Source organism: Somniosus microcephalus, chromosome 23 (assembly GCF_052327205.1).
Source record: "Somniosus microcephalus isolate GS21.2 chromosome 23, FLI_Smic_1.0, whole genome shotgun sequence".
NCBI lineage: Eukaryota > Metazoa > Chordata > Chondrichthyes > Squaliformes > Somniosidae > Somniosus > Somniosus microcephalus.
Genome location: NC_141009.1, coordinates 59,561,527 through 59,586,894, shown reverse-complemented (window position 1 = coordinate 59,586,894; position 25,368 = coordinate 59,561,527). Strand labels below are relative to the sequence as shown.

At 49.3% G+C, this 25,368-nt stretch overlaps 1 protein-coding gene across 1 annotated transcript in view; it reads left to right on the top strand.

Annotated features, from left to right (window-relative positions):
- The first annotated feature begins 1,036 nt into the window (after positions 1 to 1,036).
- The window catches only part of tor4aa (torsin family 4, member Aa), an 80,877-nt gene continuing 56,545 nt past the window's right edge, over positions 1,037 to 25,368 (top strand). Inside the window, exon 1 of the mRNA XM_085965916.1 lies at positions 1,037 to 1,235. The gene's annotated coding sequence lies outside the window, so the exon portion shown is untranslated. The remainder of the gene's footprint in view (positions 1,236 to 25,368) is intronic.

Sequence of the window (25,368 nt, the reverse complement as noted above, 5' to 3'; positions counted from 1 at the left end):
CTCTGATTTCTCTGCGTTCATCATCCATGCCTTTGTTACCTCTAGACTTGACTATTCCAACGCACTCCTGGCTGGCCTCCCACATTCCACCCTACGTAAACTTGAGGTTATCCAAAGCTCGGCTGCCCGTGTCCTAACTCGCACCAAGTCCCGTTCGCCCATCACCCCCTGTGCGCGCTGACTTACATTGGCTCCCAGTTAAGCAACGCCTCGATATTAAAATTCTCATCCTTGTTTTCAAATCCCTCCATGGCCTCGCCCCTCCCTATCTCTGTAATCTCCTCCAGCCCCACAACCCCCTGAGATATCTGCGCTCCTCTAATTCTGGCCTCTTGCGCATCCCTGATTATAATCGCTCCACCATCGGTGGCCGTGCCTTCAGTTGCCTAGGCCCCAAGCTCCGGAATTCCCTTCCTAAACCTCTCTACGTCTCTCTCCTCCTTTAAGGCATTCCTTAAAACTTATTCACAGAATCACAGAAACCCCACAGTGCAGATAGAGGCCATTTCGGCCCATCGAGCCTGCACCGACACATATCCCACCCGATCCCCGTAACCCCTACACCAACACATATCCCACCCTATCCCTGTAACCCCACGTATTTAATCCCCCTAGCACTAAGGGTCAATTTATCATAGCCAATCAACCTAACCCGCACATCTTTGGACTGTGGGAGGAAACCGGAGCACCCGGAGAAAACCCACGCAAACACGGGGAGAATGTGCAAACTCCACACACAGTCGCCCGAGGCCGGATTCGAACCCGGGTCCCTGGCGCTGTGAGGCAACAGTGCTAACCACTATGCCACCATGCTGCTCTGTCCCAGTATCTCCTTATGTGGCTCGGTGTCCAATTTTATTTGATAATATTCCTGTGAAACGCCTCGGGACATTTTACTACGTTAAAGATGCTATATAAATACAAGTTGTTGTAAAGAAGTATCTCCTGAATTCCTGGGTGTGTGCGGTGTTTGTGTGCACAGGGAGTGTGGAGGGTGTCGGGGTGAATGTGGTGTGTACACGGCGGGTGTGTGGTGTTGTGCTTGGATTTTATTAGAGCGACATTTCCTGCACAGGAAATGTTAACAGCCACAGTTTGAGAGAAAGTTTTCTCTTTCCTGCTGACAGGCAGGAGCTGCGGGTTGTTAACAGATGTGGCTGTTGGAAGGAACGTGCGTTGGATCAGAGCTCTCAGAGGTGCTGAGTGTGGGATCCCAGTAAAGTGGAGCGCAGTCGGTGAGTCCTATTCTAAGTACTTTGACACGGCTCAATGACAGGAGCTTGCTAATGATTTATTAATGTGTGTCATCGGGCAGTGTGTGCACCATTACAGAGCCTGCTTGTGTATTCTGCTAGAAGTGAAGACATGACAGAGGTTCACAATAATGAAACACCGTAATGGCAGGAATTAAAGGAACATGTTGTGGTTGCGCAGTTCCGGAATGTTCCCGCACGTTCCTGGTGTGCCTCTACCTCTGTGTGTTTTAGCAGCTCGTGCTCTTGGATGATCTTGCAAATTATTCAGCTGCTGATGCACACACTGGACAGAGTGGCGAGAGGCCAGGAATGGGTTTGGAGTAGTGATCTGTGGTAGGGGCACCAGTATCGGTAAGGGAGTCACCACAGACACAGGCACTGGACCAAGCAGGGACCCTGCTACAGGCCCCGATACAGACAAGAGCACTGACTCAGGCTGAGGCACCATACAGCCACTGCTTCAGGATTTGTTATTTAATCTACGAGCAAAGATTCTAGTAACTTTCCTACCACTGATTAACTCTAACTGGGGTATAGTTCCAGATGTCACTGAGTGTGCGCTGTCCTGTCGGTGATGTCACTGAGTGTGCGCTGCCCTGTCGGTGATGTCACTGAGTGCGCGCTGCCCTGTCGGTGATGTCACTGAGTGTGCGCTGTCCTGTCGGTGATGTCACTGAGTGTGCGCTGCCCTGTCGGTGATGTCACTGAGTGTGCACTGTCCTGTCGGTGATGTCACTGAGTGTGCACTGCCCTGTCGGTGATGTCACTGAGTGTGCGCTGCCCTGTCGGTGATGTCACTGAGTGTGCGCTGCCCTGTCGGTGATGTCACTGAGTGTGCTCTGTCCTGTCGGTGATGTCACTGAGTGTGCTCTGCCCTGTCGGTGATGTCACTGAGTGTGCGCTGTCCTGTCGGTGATGTCACTGAGTGTGCGCTGCCCTGTCGGTGATGTCACTGAGTGTGCACTGCCCTGTCAGTGATGTCACTGAGTGTGCACTGCCCTGTCGGTGATGTCACTGAGTGTGCGCTGCCCTGTCGGTGATGTCACTGAGTGTGCGCTGCCCTGTCGGTGATGTCACTGAGTGTGCACTGCCCTGTCGGTGATGTCACTGAGTGTGCACTGTCCTGTCGGTGATGTCACTGAGTGTGCTCTGCCCTGTCGGTGATGTCACTGAGTGTGCGCTGCCCTGTCGGTGATGTCACTGAGTGTGCGCTGCCCTGTCGGTGATGTCACTGAGTGTGCGCTGCCCTGTCGGTGATGTCACTGAGTGTGCACGGCCCTGTCGGTGATGTCACGGAGTGTGCTCTGCCCTGTCGGTGATGTCACTGAGTGTGCGCTGCCCTGTCGGTGATGTCACTGAGTGTGCGCTGCCCTGTCGGTGATGTCACTGAGTGTGCGCTGCCCTGTCGGTGATGTCACTGAGTGTGCACTGTCCTGTCGGTGATGTCACTGAGTGTGCGCTGCCCTGTCGGTGATGTCACTGAGTGTGCGCTGCCCTGTCGGTGATGTCACTGAGTGTGCACGGCCCTGTCGGTGATGTCACTGAGTGTGCTCTGTCCTGTCGGTGATGTCACTGAGTGTGCTCTGTCCTGTCGGTGATGTCACTGAGCGTGCACTGTCCTATCGGTGATGTCACTGAAGTGTGCGCTGCCCTGTCGGTGATGTCACTGAGTGTGCGCTGCCCTGTCGGTGATGTCACTGAGTGTGCACGGCCCTGTCGGTGATGTCACGGAGTGTGCTCTGCCCTGTCGGTGATGTCACTGAGTGTGCAATGCCCTGTCGGTGATGTCACTGAGTGTGCGCTGCCCTGTCGGTGATGTCACTGAGTGTGCGCTGCCCTGTCGGTGATGTCACTGAGTGTGCGCTGCCCTGTCGGTGATGTCACTGAGTGTGCGCTGCCCTGTTGGTGATGTCACTGAGTGTGTACTGTCCTGTTGGTGATGTCACTGAGTGTGCACTGTCCTGTCGGTGATGTCACTCCCCATCACAGCCCATCCCCAATACCCTAACTCCCCTCACAGCCCATCCCCAATACCCTAACTCCCCATCACAACGCATTGGATTTCCAAAAGGCATTCAATAAGGTGCCACATAAAATGATATTAGACAAGTTTAGGGCTCATAGGGTTAATATAGTAGCCCGGATAGAGGATTGGTTAATGGACAGAAAACAGAGAGTAGGGATAAACGGGTCATTTTCAGGTTGGCAGGCTGTAACTAGTGGGGTGCCGCAAGGATCAGTGTTGGGGCCTCAGCTATTTACAATCTCTATTAATGACCTAGATGAAGGGACCGAGTGTAATGTATCCAAGTTTGCTGATGATACAAAGCTAGGTGTGTCAGTAAGCTGTGAGAACATGAAGAATCTGCAAAGGGATATAGATAGACTGAGTGAGTGGGCAGTAAGGTGACAGATGGAGTATAATATAGGGAAATGTGAGGTTATTCACTTTGGTAGGAAGAATAGAAAAACAGAATATTTTTTAAATGGTGAAAAACTTTCAAATGTTGGTGTACAGAGAGATTTAGGTGTCCTCGTGCAAGAAACACAGAAAGTTAGCATGCAGGTACAGCAAGCAATAAGGAAGGCAAATGGCATGTTGGCCTTTATTGCAAGGGGGTTGGAGTATAAGAGTAAGGAAGTCTTGCTACAATTGTACAGGGCCTTGGAGAGACCACACCTGGAGTACTGTGCACAGTTTTGGTCTCCTTATCTAAGGAAGGATGTACTTGTCTTGGAGGCGGTGCAACGAAGGTTCACTAGATTGATTCCTGGGATGAGAGGGCTGTCCTATGATGAGAGATTGTGTAGATTGGGCCGATACTCTCTGGAGTTTAGAAGAATGAGAGGTGATCTTATTGAAACATACAAGATTCTGAAGGGGATTGACAGGGTAGATGCTGAGAGGTTGTTTCCCCTGGCTGGAGTGTCTAGAACTAGGGGGCATAGTCTCAGGATAAGGGGGCGGCCATTTAAGACCGAGATGAGGAGGAATTTCTTCACTCAGAGTGTTGTGAATCTCTGGAATTCTCTGCCCCAGAGGGCTGTGGATGCTGAGTCTTTGAGTATATTCAAGGCTGAGATAGAAAGATTTTTGGACTCTCGGGGAATCGAGAGATATGGAGATCGGGCGGGAAAGTGGAGTTGAGGTCAATGATCAGCCATGATCTTATTGAATGGCGGAGCAGGCTCGAGGGGCCGTATAGCCTACTCCTGCTCTTATTTCTCATGTTCATATCCCTCTGGTACCCTAACTCTTCCATCACAGCCCATCCCCAATACCCTAACTCCCCATCACAGCCCATCCCCAATACCCTAACTCTCCCATCACAGCCCATCCCCAATACCCTAACTCCCCTCACAGCCCATCCCCAATACCCTAACTCCCCATCACAGCCAATCCCCAATACCCTAACTCCGCATCACAGCCCATCCCCAATACCCTAACTCCCCATCACAGCCCATCCCCAATACCCTAACTCCCCCATCACAACCCAACCCCAATACCCTAACTCTCCCATCACAGCCCATCCCCAATACCCTAACTCCCCATCACAACCCAACCCCAATACCCTAACGCTCCCATCACAGCCCATCCCCAATACCCTAACTCTTCCATCACAGCCCATCCCCAATACCCTAACTCCGCATCACAGCCCATCCCCAATACCCTAACTCCGCATCACAGCCCATCCCCAATACCCTAACTCCCCATCACAGCCCAATCCCCAATATCCTAACTCCCATCACAGCCCATCCCCAATACCCTAACTCCCCTCACAGCCCATCCCCAATACCCTAACTCCCCTCACAGCCCATCCCCAATACCCTAACTCTCCTCACAGCCCATCCCCAATACCCTAACTCCCCTCACAGCCCATCCCCAATACCCTAACTCTCCTCACAGCCCATCCCCAATACCCTAACTCCCCTCACAGCCCATCCCCAATACCCTAACTCCCCTCACAGCCCATCCCCAATACCCTAACTCCCATCACAGCCCATCCCCAATACCCTAACTCTCCCATCACAACCCAACCCCAATACCCTAACTCTCCCATCACAGCCCATCCCCAATACCCTAACTCCCCTCACAGCCCATCCCCAATACCCTAACTCCCCTCACAGCCCATCCCCAATACCCTAACTCCCCTCACAGCCCATCCCCAATACCCTAACTCCCATCACAGCCCATCCCCAATACCCTAACTCCCCCATCACAGCCCATCCCCAATACCCTAACTCCCCATCACAGCCCAATCCCCAATACCCTAACTCCCCATCACAGCCCATCCCCAATACCCTAACTCCCCATCACAGCCCAATCCCCAATACCCTAACTCCCCTCACAGCCCATCCCCAATACCCTAACTCCCCATCACAGCCCATCCCCAATACCCTAACTCCGCATCACAGCCCATCCCCAATACCCTAACTCCCCTCACAGCCCATCCCCAATACCCTAACTCCCCATCACAGCCCATCCCCAATACCCTAACTCCGCATCACAGCCCATCCCCAATACCCTAACTCCCCATCACAGCCCATCCCCAATACCCTAACTCCCCCATCACAGCCCATCCCCAATACCCGAACTCTCCCATCACAGCCCATCCCCAATACCCGAACTCCCCATCACAGCCCAATCCCCAATACCCTAACTCCCCATCACAGCCCATCCCCAATACCCTAACTCCCCCATCACAGCCCATCCCCAATACCCTAACTCCCATCACAGCCCATCCCCAATACCCTAACTCCCCATCACAGCCCATCCCCAATACCCTAACTCCCCATCACAGCCCAATCCCCAATACCCTAACTCCCCATCACAGCCCATCCCCAATACCCTAACTCCCCCATCACAGCCCATCCCCAATACCCTAACTCTCCCATCACAACCCAACCCCAATACCCTAACTCCCCATCACAGCCAATCCCCAATACCCTAACTCCGCATCACAGCCCAATCCCCAATACCCTAACTCCCCCATCACAGCCCATCCCCAATACCCTAACTCTCCCATCACAACCCAACCCCAATACCCTAACTCTCCCATCACAGCCCATCCCCAATACCCTAACTCTCCAATCACAACCCAACCCCAATACCCTAACTCTCCCATCACAGCCCATCCCCAATACCCTAACTCTCCCATCACAACCCAACCCCAATACCCTAACTCTCCCATCACAGCCCATCCCCAATACCCTAACTCTCCCATCACAGCCCATCCCCAATACACTAACTCTCCCATCACAACCCAACCCCAATACCCTAACTCTCCCATCACAGCCCATCCCCAATACCCTAACTCTCCCATCACAGCCCATCCCCAATACCCTAACTCTCCCATCACAGCCCATCCCCAATACCCTAACTCCCATCACAGCCCATCCCCAATACCCTAACTCTCCCATCACAGCCCATCCCCAATACCCTAACTCTCCCATCACAGCCCATCCCCAATACCCTAACTCCCATCACAGCCCATCCCCAATACCCTAACTCCCATCACAGCCCATCCCCAATACCCTAACTCTCCCATCACAGCACATCCCCAATAACCTAACTCCCATCACAGCACATCCCCAATACCCTAACTCCCCATCACAGCACATCCCCAATACCCTAACTCCCCATCACAGCCCATCCCCAATACCCTAACTCCCCTCACAGCCCATCCCCAATACCCTAACTCCCCCATCACAACCCATCCCCAATACCCTAACTCCCCTCACAGCCCATCCCCAATACCCTAACTCCCATCACAGCCCATCCCCAATACCCTAACTCCCCTCACAGCCCATCCCCAATACCCTAACTCCCCATCACAGCCCATCCCCAATACCCTAACTCTCCCATCACAGCCCATCCCCAATACCCTAACTCCCCTCACAGCCCATCCCCAATACCCTAACTCCACTCACAGCCCATCCCCAATATCCTAACTCCCCTCACAGCCCATCCCCAATACCCTAACTCCACTCACAGCCCATCCCCAATACCCTAACTCCCATCACAGCCCATCCCCAATACCCTAACTCCCCTCACAGCCCATCCCCAATACCCTAACTCCCCATCACAGCCCATCCCCAATACCCTAACTCTCCCATCACAGCCCATCCCCAATACCCTAACTCCACTCACAGCCCATCCCCAATACCCTAACTCCCATCACAGCCCATCCCCAATACCCTAACTCTCCCATCACAGCCCATCCCCAGTACCCTAACTCCCCATCACAGCCCATCCCCAATACCCTAACTCCCCATCACAGCCCATCCCCAATACCCGAACTCCCCTCACAGCCCATCCCCAATACCCTAACTCCCATCACAGCCCATCCCCAATACCCTAACTCTCCCATCACAGCCCATCCCCAATACCCTAACTCCACTCACAGCCCATCCCCAATACCCTAACTCCCATCACAGCCCATCCCCAATACCCTAACTCTCCCATCACAGCCCATCCCCAATACCCTAACTCCCCATCACAGCCCATCCCCAATACCCTAACTCCCCATCACAGCCCATCCCCAATACCCTAACTCCCCCATCACAGCCCAACCCCAAGACCCTAACTCTCCCATCACAGCCCATCCCCAATACCCTAACTCTCCCATCACAGCCCATCCCCAATACCCTAACTCCCCTCACAGCCCATCCCCAATACCCTAACTCCCCTCACAGCCCATCCCCAATACCCTAACTCTCCCATCACAGCCCATCCCCAATACCCTAACTCCCATCACAGCCCATCCCCAATACCCTAACTCCCATCACAGCCCATCCCCAATACCCTAACTCCCATCACAGCCCATCCCCAATACCCTAACTCCCCTCACAGCCCATCCCCAATATCCTAACTCCCCTCACAGCCCATCCCCAATACCCTAACTCTCCCCTCACAGCCCATCCCCAATACCCTAACTCCCCATCACAGCCCATCCCCAATACCCTAACTCCACTCACAGCCCATCCCCAATACCCTAACTCCCATCACAGCCCATCCCCAATACCCTAACTCCCCTCACAGCCCATCCCCAATACCCTAACTCCCCATCACAGCCCATCCCCAATACCCTAACTCCCCCATCACAGCCCAACCCCAATACCCTAACTCTCCCATCACAGCCCATCCCCAATACCCTAACTCCCCATCACAGCCCATCCCCAATACCCTAACTCCCCCATCACAGCCCATCCCCAATACCCTAACTCTCCCATCACAGCCCATCCCCAATACCCTAACTCCCCTCACAGCCCATCCCCAATACCCTAACTCCCCTCACAGCCCATCCCCAATACCCTAACTCCCATCACAGCCCATCCCCAATACCCTAACTCCCCTCACAGCCCATCCCCAATACCCTAACTCCCCTCACAGCCCATCCCCAATACCCTAACTCTCCCATCACAGCCCATCCCCAATACCCTAACTCCCCCATCACAGCCCATCCCCAATACCCTAACTCCGCATCACAGCCCATCCCCAATACCCTAACTCCCCTCACAGCCCATCCCCAATACCCTAACTCCCATCACAGCACATCCCTCTGATATCCTAACTCTGCCATCGAAAACCATCCCTCTGGTAACAAACCCCATTCATTTGGTATATTAACTCAGGAGTGAGTTACTAATCAAGGAGTTTGGGTGTTTTATATATAGAATAACTGATACCCGGGAGTGAGTTACAGCCTGGATTCTAATCGAGGGGCTTGGGTGATTTATATATAGAACAACAGACACCTGAGAGTGAGGTACAGACTAGAATCTAATCGAGGAGTTTGGGTGATTTATATATAGAACAACAGACACCTGAGAGTGAGGTACAGACTAGAATCTAATCGAGGAGTTTGGGTGATTTATATATAGAACAACAGACACCTGAGAGTGAGGTACAGACTAGAATCTAATCGAGGAGTTTGGGTGATTTATATATAGAACAACAGACACCTGAGAGTGAGGTACAGGCTGGATTCTAATCGAGGGGTTTGGGTGATTTATATATAAAACAACAGACACCTGAGAGTGAGGTACAGGCTAGATTCTAATCGAGGAGTTTGGGTGATTTATATATAGAACAACAGACACCTGAGAGTGAGGTACAGGCTGGATTCTAATCGAGGGGTTTGGGTGATTTATATAAAGAACAACAGACACCTGAGAGTGAGGTACGGACTAGAATCTAATCGAGGGGTTTGGGTGATTTATATATAGAACAACAGACACCCGAGAGTGAGGTACAGGCTGGAATCTAATTGAGGGGTTTGGGTGATTTATATATAGAACAACAGACACCTGAGAGTGAGGTACAGACTAGAATCTAATCGAGGGGTTTGGGTGATTTATATATAGAACAACAGACACCCGAGAGTGAGGTACAGACTAGAATCTAATCGAGGGGTTTGGGTGATTTATATATAGAACAACAGACACCTGAGAGTGAGGTACAGACTAGAATCTAATCGAGGGGTTTGGGTGATTTATATATAGAACAACAGACACCTGAGAGTGAGGTACAGACTAGAATCTAATCGAGGGGTTTGGGTGATTTATATATAGAACAACAGACACCTGAGAGTGAGGTACAGACTAGAATCTAATCGAGGGGTTTGGGTGATTTATATATAGAACAACAGACACCTGAGAGTGAGGTACAGACTAGAATCTAATCGAGGAGTTTGGGTGATTTATATATAGAACAACAGACACCTGAGAGTGAGGTACAGGCTGGAATCTAATCGAAGGGTTTGGGTGATTTATATATAGAACAACAGACACCTGAGAGTGAGGTACAGGCTGGAATCTAATCGAGGGGTTTGGGTGATTTATATATAGAACAACAGACACCTGAGAGTGAGGTACAGACTAGAATCTAATCGAGGGGTTTGGGTGATTTATATATAGAACAACAGACACCTGAGAGTGAGGTACAGGCTGGAATCTAATCGAGGGGTTTGGGTGATTTATATATAGAACAACAGACACCTGAGAGTGAGGTACAGACTAGAATCTAATCGAGGGGTTTGGGTGATTTATATATAGAACAACAGACACCTGAGAGTGAGGTACAGGCTGGAATCTAATCGAGGGGTTTGGGTGATTTATATATAGAACAACAGACGCCTGAGAGTGAGGTACAGACTAGAATCTAATCGTGGGGTTTGGGTGATTTATATATAGAACAACAGACACCTGAGAGTGAGGTACAGACTAGAATCTAATCGAGGGGTTTGGGTGATTTATATATAGAACAACAGACACCTGAGAGTGAGGTACAGACTAGAATCTAATCGTGGGGTTTGGGTGATTTATATATAGAACAACAGACACCTGAGAGTGAGGTACAGACTAGAATCTAATCGAGGAGTTTGGGTGATTTATATATAGAACAACAGACACCTGAGAGTGAGGTACAGACGAGATTCTAATCGAGGAGTTTGGGTGATTTATATAAAGAACAACAGACACCTGAGAGTGAGGTACAGACTAGATTCTAATCGAGGGGTTTGGGTGATTTATATATAGAACAACAGACACCTGAGAGTGAGGTACAGACTAGAATCTAATCGAGGGGTTTGGGTGATTTATATATAGAACAACAGACACCTGAGAGTGAGGTACAGACTAGAATCTAATCGAGGGGTTTCGGTGATTTATATATAGAACAACAGACACCTGAGAGTGAGGTACAGACTAGATTCTAATCGAGGGGTTTGGGTGATTTATATATAGAACAACAGACACCCGAGAGTGAGGTACAGGCTGGATTCTAATCGAGGGGTTTGGGTGATTTATATATGGAACAACAGACACCTGAGAGTGAGGTACAGACTAGAATCTAATCGAGGAGTTTGGGTGATTTATATATAGAACAACAGACACCTGAGAGTGAGGTACAGGCTAGAATCTAATCGAGGGGTTTGGGTGATTTAGAAATAGAACAACAGACACCCGAGAGTGAGGTACAGGCTGGACTCTAATCGAGGGGTTTGGGTGATTTATATAGAACAACAGACACCTGAGAGTGAGGTACAGACTGGAATCTAATCGAGGGGTTTGGGTGATTTATATATAGAACAACAGACACCTGAGAGTGAGGTACAGGCTGGATTCTAATCGAGGAGTTTGGGTGATTTATAAATAGAACAACAGACACCTGAGAGTGAGGTACAGACCAGAATCTAATCGAGGAGTTTGGGTGATTTATATATAGAACAACAGACACCTGAGAGTGAGGTACAGACTAGAATCTAATCGAGGAGTTTGGGTGATTTATATATAGAACAACAGACACCTGAGAGTGAGGTACAGGCTGGATTCTAATCGAGGAGTTTGGGTGATTTATATATAGAACAACAGACACCTGAGAGTGAGGTACAGACGAGATTCTAATCGAGGAGTTTGGGTGATTTATATAAAGAACAACAGACACCTGAGAGTGAGGTACAGACTAGATTCTAATCGAGGGGTTTGGGTGATTTATATATAGAACAACAGACACCTGAGAGTGAGGTACAGACTAGAATCTAATCGAGGGGTTTGGGTGATTTATATATAGAACAACAGACACCTGAGAGTGAGGTACAGACTAGAATCTAATCGAGGGGTTTCGGTGATTTATATATAGAACAACAGACACCTGAGAGTGAGGTACAGACTAGATTCTAATCGAGGGGTTTGGGTGATTTATATATAGAACAACAGACACCTGAGAGTGAGGTACAGACTAGAATCTAATCGAGGGGTTTCGGTGATTTATATATAGAACAACAGACACCTGAGAGTGAGGTACAGACTAGAATCTAATCGAGGGGTTTGGGTGATTTATATATAGAACAACAGACACCTGAGAGTGAGGTACAGGCTGCATTCTAATCGAGGGGTTTGGGTGATTTATATATAGAACAACAGACACCTGAGAGTGAGGTACAGACTAGAATCTAATCGAGGGGTTTGGGTGATTTATATATAGAACAACAGACAGCTGAGAGTGAGGTACAGACTAGATTCTAATCGAGGGGTTTGGGTGATTTATATATAGAACAACAGACACCTGAGAGTGAGGTACAGACTAGAATCTAATCGAGGGGTTTGGGTGATTTATATATAGAACAACAGACACCTGAGAGTGAGGTACAGACTAGAATCTAATCAAGGGGTTTGGGTGATTTATATATAGAACAACAGACACCTGAGAGTGAGGTACAGACTAGATTCTAATCGAGGAGTTTGGGTGATTTATATATAGAACAACAGACACCTGAGAGTGAGGTACAGACTAGATTCTAATCGAGGGGTTTGGGTGATTTATATATAGAACAACAGACACCTGAGAGTGAGGTACAGGCTGGATTCTAATCGAGGAGTTTGGGTGATTTATATATAGAACAACAGACACCCGAGAGTGAGGTACAGACTGGAATCTAAACGAGGGGTTTGGGTGATTTATATATAGAACAACAGACACCCGAGAGTGAGGTACAGACTAGATTCTAATCGAGGAGTTTGGGTGATTTATATATAGAACAACAGACACCTGAGAGTGAGGTACAGACTAGAATCTAATCGAGGGGTTTGGGTGATTTATATATAGAACAACAGACACCCGAGAGTGAGGTACAGGCTGGATTCTAATCGAGGTGTTTGGGTGATTTATATAAAGAACAACAGACACCTGAGAGTGAGGTACGGACTAGAATCTAATCGAGGGGTTTGGGTGATTTATATATAGAACAACAGACACCCGAGAGTGAGGTACAGGCTGGATTCTAATCGAGGGGTTTGGGTGATTTATATATAGAACAACAGACACCCGAGAGTGAGGTACAGGCTGGAATCTAATCGAGGGGTTTGGGTGATTTATATATAGAACAACAGACACCTGAGAGTGAGGTACAGACTAGAATCTAATCGAGGAGTTTGGGTGATTTATATATAGAACAACAGACACCTGAGAGTGAGGTACAGACTAGAATCTAATCGAGGGGTTTGGGTGATTTATATATAGAACAACAGACACCTGAGAGTGAGGTACAGACTAGAATCTAATCGAGGGGTTTGGGTGATTTATATATAGAACAGACACCTGAGAGTGAGGTACAGGCTGGAATCTAATCGAGGGGTTTGGGTGATTTATATATAGAACAACAGACACCTGAGAGTGAGGTACAGGCTGGAATCTAATCGAGGGGTTTGGGTGATTTATATATAGAACAACAGACACCTGAGAGTGAGGTACAGACTAGAATCTAATCGAGGGGTTTGGGTGATTTATATATAGAACAACAGACACCTGAGAGTGAGGTACAGGCTGGAATCTAATCGAGGGGTTTGGGTGATTTATATATAGAACAACAGACACCTGAGAGTGAGGTACAGACTAGAATCTAATCGAGGGGTTTGGGTGATTTATATATAGAACAACAGACACCTGAGAGTGAGGTACAGGCTGGAATCTAATCGAGGGGTTTGGGTGATTTATATATAGAACAACAGACGCCTGAGAGTGAGGTACAGACTAGAATCTAATCGAGGGGTTTGGGTGATTTATATATAGAACAACAGACACCTGAGAGTGAGGTACAGACTAGAATCTAATCGAGGGGTTTGGGTGATTTATATATAGAACAACAGACACCTGAGAGTGAGGTACAGACCAGGTTCTAATCGAGGAGTTTGGGTGATTTATATATAGAACAACAGACACCTGAGAGTGAGGTACAGGCTAGAATCTAATCGAGGAGTTTGGGTGATTTATATATAGAACAACAGACACCCGAGAGTGAGGTACAGGCTGGATTCTAATCGAGGGGTTTGGGTGATTTATATAGAACAACAGACACCTGAGAGTGAGGTACAGACTGGAATCTAATCGAGGGGTTTGGGTGATTTATATATAGAACAACAGACACCTGAGAGTGAGGTACAGGCTGGAATCTAATCGAGGGGTTTGGGTGATTTATATATAGAACAACAGACACCTGAGAGTGAGGTACAGACTAGATTCTAATCGAGGGGTTTGGGTGATTTATATATAGAACAACAGACACCTGAGAGTGAGGTACAGACTAGATTCTAATCGAGGAGTTTGGGTGATTTATATATAGAACAACAGACACCTGAGAGTGAGGTACAGACTGGATTCTAATCGAGGAGTTTGGGTGATTTATATATAGAACAACAGGCACCTGAGAGTGAGGTACAGACTGGATTCTAATCGAGGAGTTTGGGTGATTTATATATAGAACAACAGACACCCGAGAGTGAGGTACAGACTAGAATCTAATCGAGGGGTTTGGGTGATTTATATATAGAACAACAGACACCTGAGAGTGAGGTACAGGCTAGAATCTAATCGAGGGGTTTGGGTGATTTATATAAAGAACAACAGACACCTGAGAGTGAGGTACAGGCTAGAATCTAATCGAGGGGTTTGGGTGATTTATATATAGAACAACAGACACCCGAGAGTGAGGTACAGACTAGAATCTAATCGAGGGGTTTGGGTGATTTATATATAGAACAACAGACACCTGAGAGTGAGGTACAGACTAGAATCTAATCGAGGGGTTTGGGTGATTTATATATAGAACAACAGACACCTGAGAGTGAGGTACAGACTAGATTCTAATCGAGGGGTTTGGGTGATTTATATATAGAACAACAGACACCTGAGAGTGAGGTACAGACTAGAATCTAATCGAGGTGTTTCGGGCAGTTTACATACAGAATTACACAGAATATACAGCACAGAAACAGACCGTTTGACCCAATTAGCCTGTGCTGGTGTTCATACTCCACACGACGTTCCTCCCATTCCAACTGCCTCATTGCAGCCTTTCAGCATATTCCCTTTTCTCTGATGTGCTCATTGAGTTTCCTTATGAAAGCATCTAAGATCTTTGCCTCAACCACTTCATCTGGTAGCGAGTTCCACATTCTAACCACACTCTGAGTAAAGAATTTTCTCCTTATGTCCCTATTGGATTAGTAACTATCTTGTATTTATGGCTCCTAGTTTCATTCTCTTCACATCTACCCTGTCCAACTCATTCATAATTTTTAAAACCTCTATCAGGTCACCTCTAAGTATTCTCTTTTCTATTTTCTCTTTCAGCTCAATCTTTCTTGATGGCTGTAATTTCTCAGTTCTAGAACCATCCTTGTAAATCTTTTTTGCACGTTCTCCATTGCTTGAATGTCCTTTGTATAGGATGGAGACCAGAACTGTGCAAGTGTGGCCTGACCAGGGTCCTATACAAGTTTCACATAACTTCATTACTTTTGAATTCTAGGCCCCTAGAAATAAATCCCAGTCCGTTGTTAGAATTTTTCGCTGCCTTTCTGACCTGCGATGCTGCTTTTAATGATTTGTTCACTTGTATCCCTAGATCCTTTGCTCTTCTATCCCTTTCAGTTTTTTTATTTTCTACGGTGTAGGTGATGTTTCTATCTTTCAAAATGCATCACCTCACATTTATCTATGTTAAAGTTTATTTGTCACTTAACTGCCCAGTCTGCAGGTTTTCTAATGTCTTCTTGTATTATGTTGTATTCTTCCTCAGTGTTACCTATACCCCCCAGTTTGGTATCATCTGTAAATTTTGATTTTGAGTTACTTGTTCCGAAGTCCAAATCATTAATGTAAATGGTCGCACCACTGATCCTTGTGGAACACCACCTTCTACCTTCCCCCAATCTGAATAACTCTGCTTTCTATTATTTTAGCCAATTTGCTATCCATCCAGCTATTTGTCTCCTGACTCCACATGCCCCAACCTTTGCCATGAGCCTACCATGTGGTACCTTATCGAAGGCCTTCTGAATGTGCCATGGTGCCTTGGTCAGCATTCTGGCTGTCCTGCCCATAGTCTTTCTCCTTACCCTCACAGGTAGCGAGTACTTTGTACCTGTTGGACAGGAACAGTGTCTGCTGGACCTCCTTCACTACCTCGCCTACGTTCCCCTTACCCAGCTGACTGACAGTCACAGCTCCCCTTCCTGCACCTGGGCTTTCCCCTGGTGTGTGACCGTTCGCTGGAGTAAATTACCCAGTAATTCCTCCTCCTCCCTTATGTGTCGGACTGTCTCTCGCTCCGACACCAGCTCAACAACGCTGAGCCGGAATGTCTTGAGGAAGAGACATTTCTTGCAGACGTGGCAGTTTGGGACAGTCTCGTTGTTCACAAACTCCCACGTGCTACAATCCCAACACACTGCCTACACTGCCATTAACTAAATAATTATCTGTAGTTTATTTCTTGAGGGGGTGCAGAAAAGATTTACAAGAATGGTTCCAGGGTTGAGGGACTTCAGTTACGAGGATAGACTGGAGAAGCTGGGGTTGTTTTCCTTAGAGCAGAGAAGGTGGAGAGGAGATTTGATAGAGGTGTTCAAAATAATGAGGGGTCTCAATAGAGTAGAGATAAACTGTTCCTATTGGCAGAAGGGTTGAGAACCAGAGGACACAGATTTAAGGTGATTGGCAGAAGAACTATAGGCGACATTTACATAGTGAGTGGTTAGGATCTGGAATGCACTGCCTGAAAGGGTGGTGGAGGCAGATTTAATCGTGCCTTTCAAAGGGAGTTGGGAAGGAAAAAAAATTGCAGGACTACGGGAAAAGGGCTGGGGAGTGGGACTAGCTGAAGTGCTCTTGCAGAGAGCCGGCACGGGCTCGACGGGCCGAATGGCCTCCTTCTGTCCTGTAACCATTCTTTGATTCTATGCTTCTATGTGAGTAACAGGAGTAACAGGGTAGATGCTCCTTATTCTAACTCTAAGGGGACCTTGGAAATATCCATTAACTAAAAGACAGTTTGTGGCAAAACGGTTCCTTTGAATCAGGGCTGAAGGACATGGAGAGTCCAGTCACTAAAAATACCTCCCTTCTTTACATGGCAACCAGTGTTTGATACGGAAATCTCCAATACCAATTGGTAATAAAGGGGAACAGGTAGTTGGCCCCTCAGGCCCGCCCCCTTAATTGCTTCACTCAACTTAGTTACCTGATTTGCTGTTAGATCACAAACTATAGCTTGAAAGCAGGGCGAGGTGGTCACCAAATGAAGCTGATGCATTTGCGGTTTCTTTTTCTTCAAGGACTCTACCTTTGCCTCAGTATCATCAATCCTGCCCTTCCCTGCTTGCTGTTCAGCAGGGAACGTCTCCTTTCTGCTTACACTCACACCCTCAAAAGCTGCTACTAACCTTGCAACTACTTATCCACCTTAGCCTAACTTGCTGCTTCTTCTGGAATTCCCTCCCAAAGCATCTCCACCTCGATACCTCCCTTTCCGCCTTTAAGACGCGCCTTTAAACCTACCTCTTTGACCAAGCTTTAGGTCACCTGTCCTAATATGCCTTTATCTGGCTCGGTGTCAAATGTTGTCTGATAGCGCTCCTGTGAAGTGCCTTGGGACGTTTTTACTCGTTTAAAGGCGCTATTTTAATGCAAGTTGTTGCCATCATGATCATGCACACTATGGTAAACTGGCTCATACATGTTGAAAGACCCACTTCCACTCTTCTTGCAGGAGAAGCTAGCACACAACAGGAGGGAGAGAATCAGTTGAAGAGGAGGTCCTGTCACTTTGCAAACACCAATAGAAAAAGCTGCCATCAGCTCAACAACTCTGAGCCGGAATGTCTTGAGGAAGAGACATTTCTTGCAGATGTGGCAGTTTGGGACAGTCTCGTTGTCCACAAACTCCCACGTGCTACAATCCTAACACACTGCCATTAACTCAATCATTATCTGGAGTTTATTTCTTGAACAAATTGGTCACTTGAGGTCTAGATTTATTAAATGGATCAATTTAGCTTGATGTTAAATAAATTAGCACTTAATTACTGTGATTAATTACTTAGCTATTTGTCAGTTATTAGTGTCTTTAAATGCAGCTAGAATTTAATCACTTTGCTCGTTTTCCTTTGGCTTACACTAATATTAAATCCTTACTAACTCAAGCTTAACACTAACCACTAAAGTTACTGAACCCACAAAGGGATATCCAGATAATTATCTTCACTTCCTCGGTTTCTGACGCTCCTCTCTGTGCACTGATTATGACGTCACTTTTTCTATTTCCCCCAGTGTGATTATTTACTGTTGTCCCCTAGTTTAAAGCACTCAGCACCACCTTCCCCCTGCACCTAATTCCCACTCTCAAATTCCCGTTGTCACTCTGTTTATCAGATTCACCCAGCTCTATGCATATGGATACCCGGGAGTGAGTTACAGGACGGATTCTAATCGAGGGATTCGGGTGGTTTATATATAGAATAACAGATACCTGAGAGTGAGTTACAGGACAGAATCTAATCGAGGGGTTCAGGGGGTTCATATATAGAACAACTGATACACGGGAGTGAGTTACAGGCTGGAGCGTATTGAAAGGGTTGCGTGTTACTTTGGCTTATTTCTGAGGGATGTGAGAAAGCGCTATAGAAACCACGGTCTTTCTGTGTATTACCAGGAGGCTTGAGCCTGGAGCACTGTGTCAAACCACTCCCAGCCTCGAGCTCACTTCAGCATCGTGAGCTCCCCCCCCATTGCAACCCCTGCGTCTCTGATGCATCCTTAGTCTCCTTTCACCCAACTAAAATTGGAACCTCCAGCTAATTTGCCGATCTTACTGATAGTGTCGAATAAAAAGGTATTGACTTTTGGAGATTCTGTGGGGGGCGGGGGAGGTTTGGAGTCCTCCCTCCCTCCTCTCCGTTCCCCGCTGCCAACATGAAATGTAGGCTTTCTCGTCCGGTAGCCTGGCCGCCATTGGTCCCACAGCCAAAATCAGCAAGACAGATGAAATGGGCCAGAATTTTGCCTACTTGGACGGTGGCCATTGCAGGTTGCGACCTCGCTGCTGAAAATGACTTTCCCTTAAAGGGATAGCAAAATACTGCAGATGCTGGAAATCCGAAATAACAACAGAAAATGCTGGAAAAACTCAGCAGGCCAGGCAACATCCGTGGAGAGAGAAATAGAGTCAACGTTTCAGGTCGAAACCCTTTGTCTTGTTATTCCCTTAAAGGGGCCTATTAAGCCCACCCAGCGCATTACCTGACCCAATTAAATGGTGCGGGTCTGGTGACGTCATCGATGACACGTTGTCAGCAGGGATCTTTAAAGGGGCCATTGCCACATTGGATTTGAATGTCAATGTAACACAGTGCTGTCTGTGCACTACAGCAATGGAGTGATGCAAACACTGACAACGACTACACAGAGGCAGAGGGCTGCACCCAGGTCCTCCATATATGGAGGGAGTCAGAGCACGCAAGGAGGTTCTCTTCCCTTCCAATGGGCAGAAGAGCCCTCCCCAGGACACCAAAACAGCCTGGTGGCACATTGCACTGGAGGGCACAAGCAGGGATGTGGTCAGGAGGACCTGGGTGCAGTGCCGCAAACGTTTCAATTATCTCATTAGATCAGGAAACGTGAGTACAAAGCCACACTCAATGCCATCCTGCTGTGCCTCTCATCACATCCCCATCACTCTGCCTTCCCTACCCTGCTCCTGCAGATCCTTAGTCACACCAACATACCTTGCACCTCCACTCATCCCTCTCTCATTATCAGATCCCCATCACACTAGCCACCCCTCACACTCACCCTCATCCTAGTGCAATCATACCAACTAACAACACACAAGGGTAGCTGATGCGCTATCAATTACTCATAAAAGACTGAGAGTTAGAAGAGTAACTAAAGGCTTTTATTAACAACAGAATGGAGGTCTGCCTCGAGTGGTCGACCGGTCCAGGATACCAAGGGCTGGGGAGCAGTCACCTTTATACTAGGACCTGTGGGAAGAGTCAGCCGAGGCATGTCCAGGCATGTACACAGTGGAATACAAACAGGACAAACAGGAATACAAACAGTGGTTTACCACATTCACCCCTTGTTTAAAATTGAGTCCGGCGGGGTGAAGTGTATTAAAAGTTAGTGTATTGGAGTCTCTCCGGAGGTCTTGTCTGCCGCTGTGATCGGCGTGGCGACGGCAGGGGTAGTGAAGCTTCCGGCGTCGAGTCCAGCGTAGGCTGTGGCACAGGCGTGTCGTCCTCGTAGATGTCGAGCGGGTCGCGGGGCCCAGGCCTGCCGTCTGCTGGGGCTGGATATCGGATCGTGGGGGGGGGTGGTAGTGGGTAGTGGGTTACTGTGGTCCCCGAGGGTGCAAGGTCTCTTATGGAGACTGTGTCCTCCCGCCCGTCCGGGTATGCGATGTAAGCATACTGGGGGTTGGCGTGGAGGAGGTCGACCCTCTCGACCAGGGGGTCCGTTTTATGGGTCCTCACGTGTCTTCTCAGTAGGACCGGCCCTGGGGACGTCAGCCACGGCGGTAGCGATGTCCCTGATGTGGACTTCCTTGGGAAGACAAACATTTTCTCATGAGGGGTGGCGTTAGTGGCAGTGCAGAGCAGTGACCGAATAGAGTGGAGCGCATCGGGGAGCACATCCTGCCAGCGGGAGTTTGGAAGGCCCCTAGACTTTAAGGCTAGCAGGACGGCCTTCCAAACTGTCGCATTTTCTCTTTCCACCTGTCCGTTCCCCCGGGGGTTGTAACTGGTGGTCCTGCTTGTGGCAATACCCCTAGTTAGCAGGTACTGACGGAGTTCGTCGCTCATAAACGATGAGCCCCGGTCGCTATGGATATAGCTGGGGAAGCCGAACAGGGTGAAGAGGTTGTTCAGACATTTAATGACTGTGGCACTGGTCATGTCTGGGCAGGGGAAGGCGAACGGGAAACGGGAGTACTCATCAATAATATTGAGGAAGTACACATTGCGGTCGGAGGAGGGGAGAGGCCCTTTAAAATCAACGCTCAGGCACTCGAAGGGGAGAGTGGCTTTTATCAGGTGGGCCCTGTCTGGTCTATAAAAGTGTGGTTTGCACTCAGCGCAGACTTGGCAGTTCCTGGTCATGGTCCTGACCTCCTCAATAGAGTAAGGCAGGTTGCGGGCCTTGATGAGGTGGAAGAACCTGGTGACCCCCGGGTGGCAGAGGTCATTGTGGAGGACCCGTAGTCTATCGATCTGCGCGCTGGCGCAGGTGCCACGCGATAGCGCATCCGGGGGTTCATTTAGCTTCCCTGGCCGGTACAAGATCTCGTAGTTGTAGGTGGAAAGTTCGATTCTCCACCTCAAGATCTTGTCATTTTTGATTTTGCCCCTCTGCTTGTTGTTAAACATAAAAGCAACTGAACGCTGGTCAGTGAGCAGGGTAAATCGTTTTCCGGCCAGGTAGTGCCTCCAATGACGCACAGCCTCCACAATCGCCTGGGCCTCCTTCTCAACAGCAGAGTGTCTGGTCTCCGGGCCTTGGAGGGTTCGTGAAAAGAAGGCCACGGGTCTCCCCGCCTGATTGAGGGTAGCGGCCAGGGCAAAGTCGGACGCGTCGCTTTCCACCTGGAAGGGGATGGATTCGTCCACTGCGTGCATGGTGGCTTTGGCAATGTCCTCCTTGATACGGTGGAAGGCTAAGCGGGCCTCTGCCGTCAAGGGAAAAGAGGTGGACTTGATCAGCGGACGGGCCTTGTCCGCATAGTAGGGGACCCACTGGGCGTAATAGGAGAAAAACCCTAGGCACCTCTTCAGGGCCTTGAGGCAGTGGGGCAGTGGAAGTTCCATAAGGGGACGCATCCGGTCGGGGTCGGGGCCGATGACTCCGTGTTCCACAACACAGCCAAGGATGGCGAGGCGGTTTGTGCGGAATATGCACTTCTCCTTGTTATATGTCAGGTTTAGGAGTTGGGCGGTGCGGAGGAATTTTTCGAGGTTTGCGTCATGGTCCTGCAAGTCACGGCCGCAGATGGTCACATTGTCCAGATATGGGAAAGTGGCCTGCAACGCATTTTGATCTACCATCTGGTCCATCTCCCTTTGGAAGATGGAGACCCCGTTGGTGACGCCAAAGGGAACCCTAAGGAAGTGATAGAGGCGGCCGTTTGCCTCAAAGGCAGTGTACTGGCGGTCCTCAGGGCGGATGGGGAGCTGGTGGTACGCTGATTTCAGGTCAATGGTCGAGAAGACGCGGTACTGCGCGATCTGGTTGACCATATCAGCTATACGGGGGAGTGGGTAGGCGTCCAGCAGGGTGTAGCGATTTATTGTCTGGCTGTAGTCGATGACCAGGCGCTGCTTCTCGCTGGTCTTAACGACCACAACCTGGGCTCGCCAGGGGCTGGTGCTGCCCTCAATAATCCCTTCTTTCAGGAGCCGCTCCACTTCGGTTTTAATGAAAACCCTGTCCCCGGCACTGTATCGCCTGCTCTTTGTGGCGATGGGCTTACAGTCGGGGGTGAGGTTAGCAAACAGTGGTGGGGGGGTGACTCTGAGTGTGGAGAGGTTGCACCTGGTGCGCGGCGGGCAATTTGGAAGCTGCTGGCTGCGGACTGTGAGTGGGGGTAGGGGTCCACCGTACGCCATCTTAACACTTTTAAGGTGGCACTGAAAATCTAACCCCAGCAGGACGGCAGCGCAGAGGTTAGGCAGGACCAGAAGTTTAAAATGATCGTACACGGTCCCGTCTACTACGAGTGTCACCACGCAGTAGCCACCGATGTCCGCCGACTGGGACTCGGAGGCCATAGAAATCCGCTGTTGCGCGGGCAGGACTGGGAGAGAGCAACGCCACACCGTGTCGGGGTGGATGAAGCTCTCCGTGCTCCCAGAGTCAAAAAGGCAGATTGTATCGTGACCATTTACCTTAATGTCCATTGTGGAACTGGCCAGTTGGTGCGGTCTCGCTTGGTCCAGTGTAACGGATGCCAGCGTAGGGGTCGGTGTGTCGCTGCGGGTATCAGATGAGGCGGTGTCGGGGGCCTGCTGCGTCCCGGCTGTCGTCCAAGATGGCGGCGTCCATGATCCCCATGTGGCTGGAGGCGTCCAAAATGGCTGCTGTACCGGTGATTCGCACACGGCCGGGGAGGTCCAAAATGGCGGCCCGCATGGCCCACACGCGGCGCTGCTGGGGTTCGGGGTGGCTTTGGCCCTGCAGATGCTAGCGTAGTGTCCCTTCTTCCCGCAGCCCGAGCAGATCGCGTTTTTCGCCGGGCAGCGCGCTCTGGGGTGTTTTGCCTGGCCACAGAAGTAGCATTTCTGGCCTTGGGGCACTGCTGTCTGGCCTTGGGACACTGCTGCGGTAGTTGGGCCGTTGTTGGGGTGTGGCTGGGGTGGCACGGCGCTATGAGGCGGTCCTACCGTGTCCCAGGCTGTCATTCCCCGCGGCGTCCACGGTGCAGAGGAGTAGGCATCCATGCCCTGGTAGGCTGCATCCAACGATAGTGCGAGTTCAGAGGCCTTGTTGAGGTCGAGGTTACTCTGCTCCAACAGTCGCTGTCGTGTGTAATTGGATCTGTGGCCCGCTACAAAAGCGTCCCGGATAAGTTCCTCTGTGTACACGGCGGCCTTTACATCCTTACAACCACAGGCCCGGCCAAGCACAGACAGTGCCTGAAGGTATTCCACGGTCGATTCCCCAGGTTGTTGTTTACGACTCCCCAGGAGGTGCCTGGCGTACACTTCGTTCACTGGGCGCGTGTACTGGTCCTTGAGGAGCTTGATAGCATCCGCGTACGAGGTCGCGTCTTGGATGACCGAGTACACTCGGTGGTTCACTTTGGAGGTCAGGACATCCAGTTTGTCCTCGTCCGATTTGATTGCTTCGGAGGCGGTCAGGAATTTTTCGAAACACTTAAGCCAGTGAGTAAACTTGGTGGATGAGTCCGCCTCCCGATGATCTAAGTCCAGGCATGCTGGTGTGAGGATCTTCTCCATTATAAAAATGTTGTTAATAAAATTGATGCGCTATCAATTATTCATAAAAGACTGAGAGTTAGAAGAGTAACTAAAGGCTTTTATTAACAACAGAATGGAGGTCTGCCTCGAGTGGTCGACCGGTCCAGGATACCAAGGGCTGGGGAGCAGTCACCTTTATACTAGGACCTGTGGGAGGAGTCAGCCGAGGCATGTCCAGGCATGTACACAGTGGAATACAAACAGGACAAACAGGAATACAAACAGTGGTTTACCACAGTAGCCACTTGGGTGTTTAATTCAATGTTTATGTAAAGTTTCCATTAATGTGCTGTCAAACATAAAAATCTTTATTTTCAACACTTTCAACACTGTACAGATTTGTGTGCACCTTTGTTAGTGGCTTAGTGAGTTGCAGTGAATGCTGAGACATAACGGTACCCCCCGCAATGGTGGGGAGGGTGAAAGGAATGGCTTGGTCATTGCAGGGATGCTTTATGGTGTTGGTGTGGGGTGGTGCCAACCTGGCACATCATGTGGCAGCCAGGGTGTACAGCATCAAGTGAAGTAAATCTGGCCATGATGAGGTCATCCCTGGCCTCCCGGGCAGCAATGTGCTCGAGTGCTGATGCCCTCTGTCCTGTGCAGCATCAAGTGGTTGCAGGGAAGATTGGTGTTGTTGTTGGTGCTGCTGGTGTGCCTGGTGCTGCTGGTGTTGGGGCTGATCGTAGTGGGATTCTGAGGACCAAGGTGAGAGTATAAAGAGCACCCATGTTGATGGAATAGATGGCAGGTGAAGTACAGATGACAGAAGCATTCTGTCAATGGTGAGAGAATTCTTCCAATGAGGTGAGACTGGATGAAGACTGTGGTGTATGTAACCTGTTCCACCTTAAGAGAACTACCTTAAGAGATGTACTACTTTCTCTTGGCTGCTGTATACTGTAATACCGGTGGTGACCACACCGGTATATAAACGTTGTGTAGTGATTTGCTGGGCAGTTCAGCCCTGACCTCCGAATAGTAAAGACCTGTTAAAGTTATTCTTGTTGTCTGTGTCCAGTGATTTATAATAAGCATAACTGGGACACACAGACTCAACAGTGGCGACGAGTCCGATCTTACCCTGCGGCAGTTTTACATCCAAGGCAGCTTCGTCCTCAGAACGGGCGTCGAGAAGAGGCATCCGCCCTCATCATCCTGCTGAGCACCACATCGCATGGGAGGCATCGAGAACCCGGGTTAAAAAGAAAAATTCTGACCACGAAGCCCTCCATCAGCGACAGGCAGTGATCATCCCTTCTACCACGGTGGTGGGTAAGCCGATCAGCGACACGAG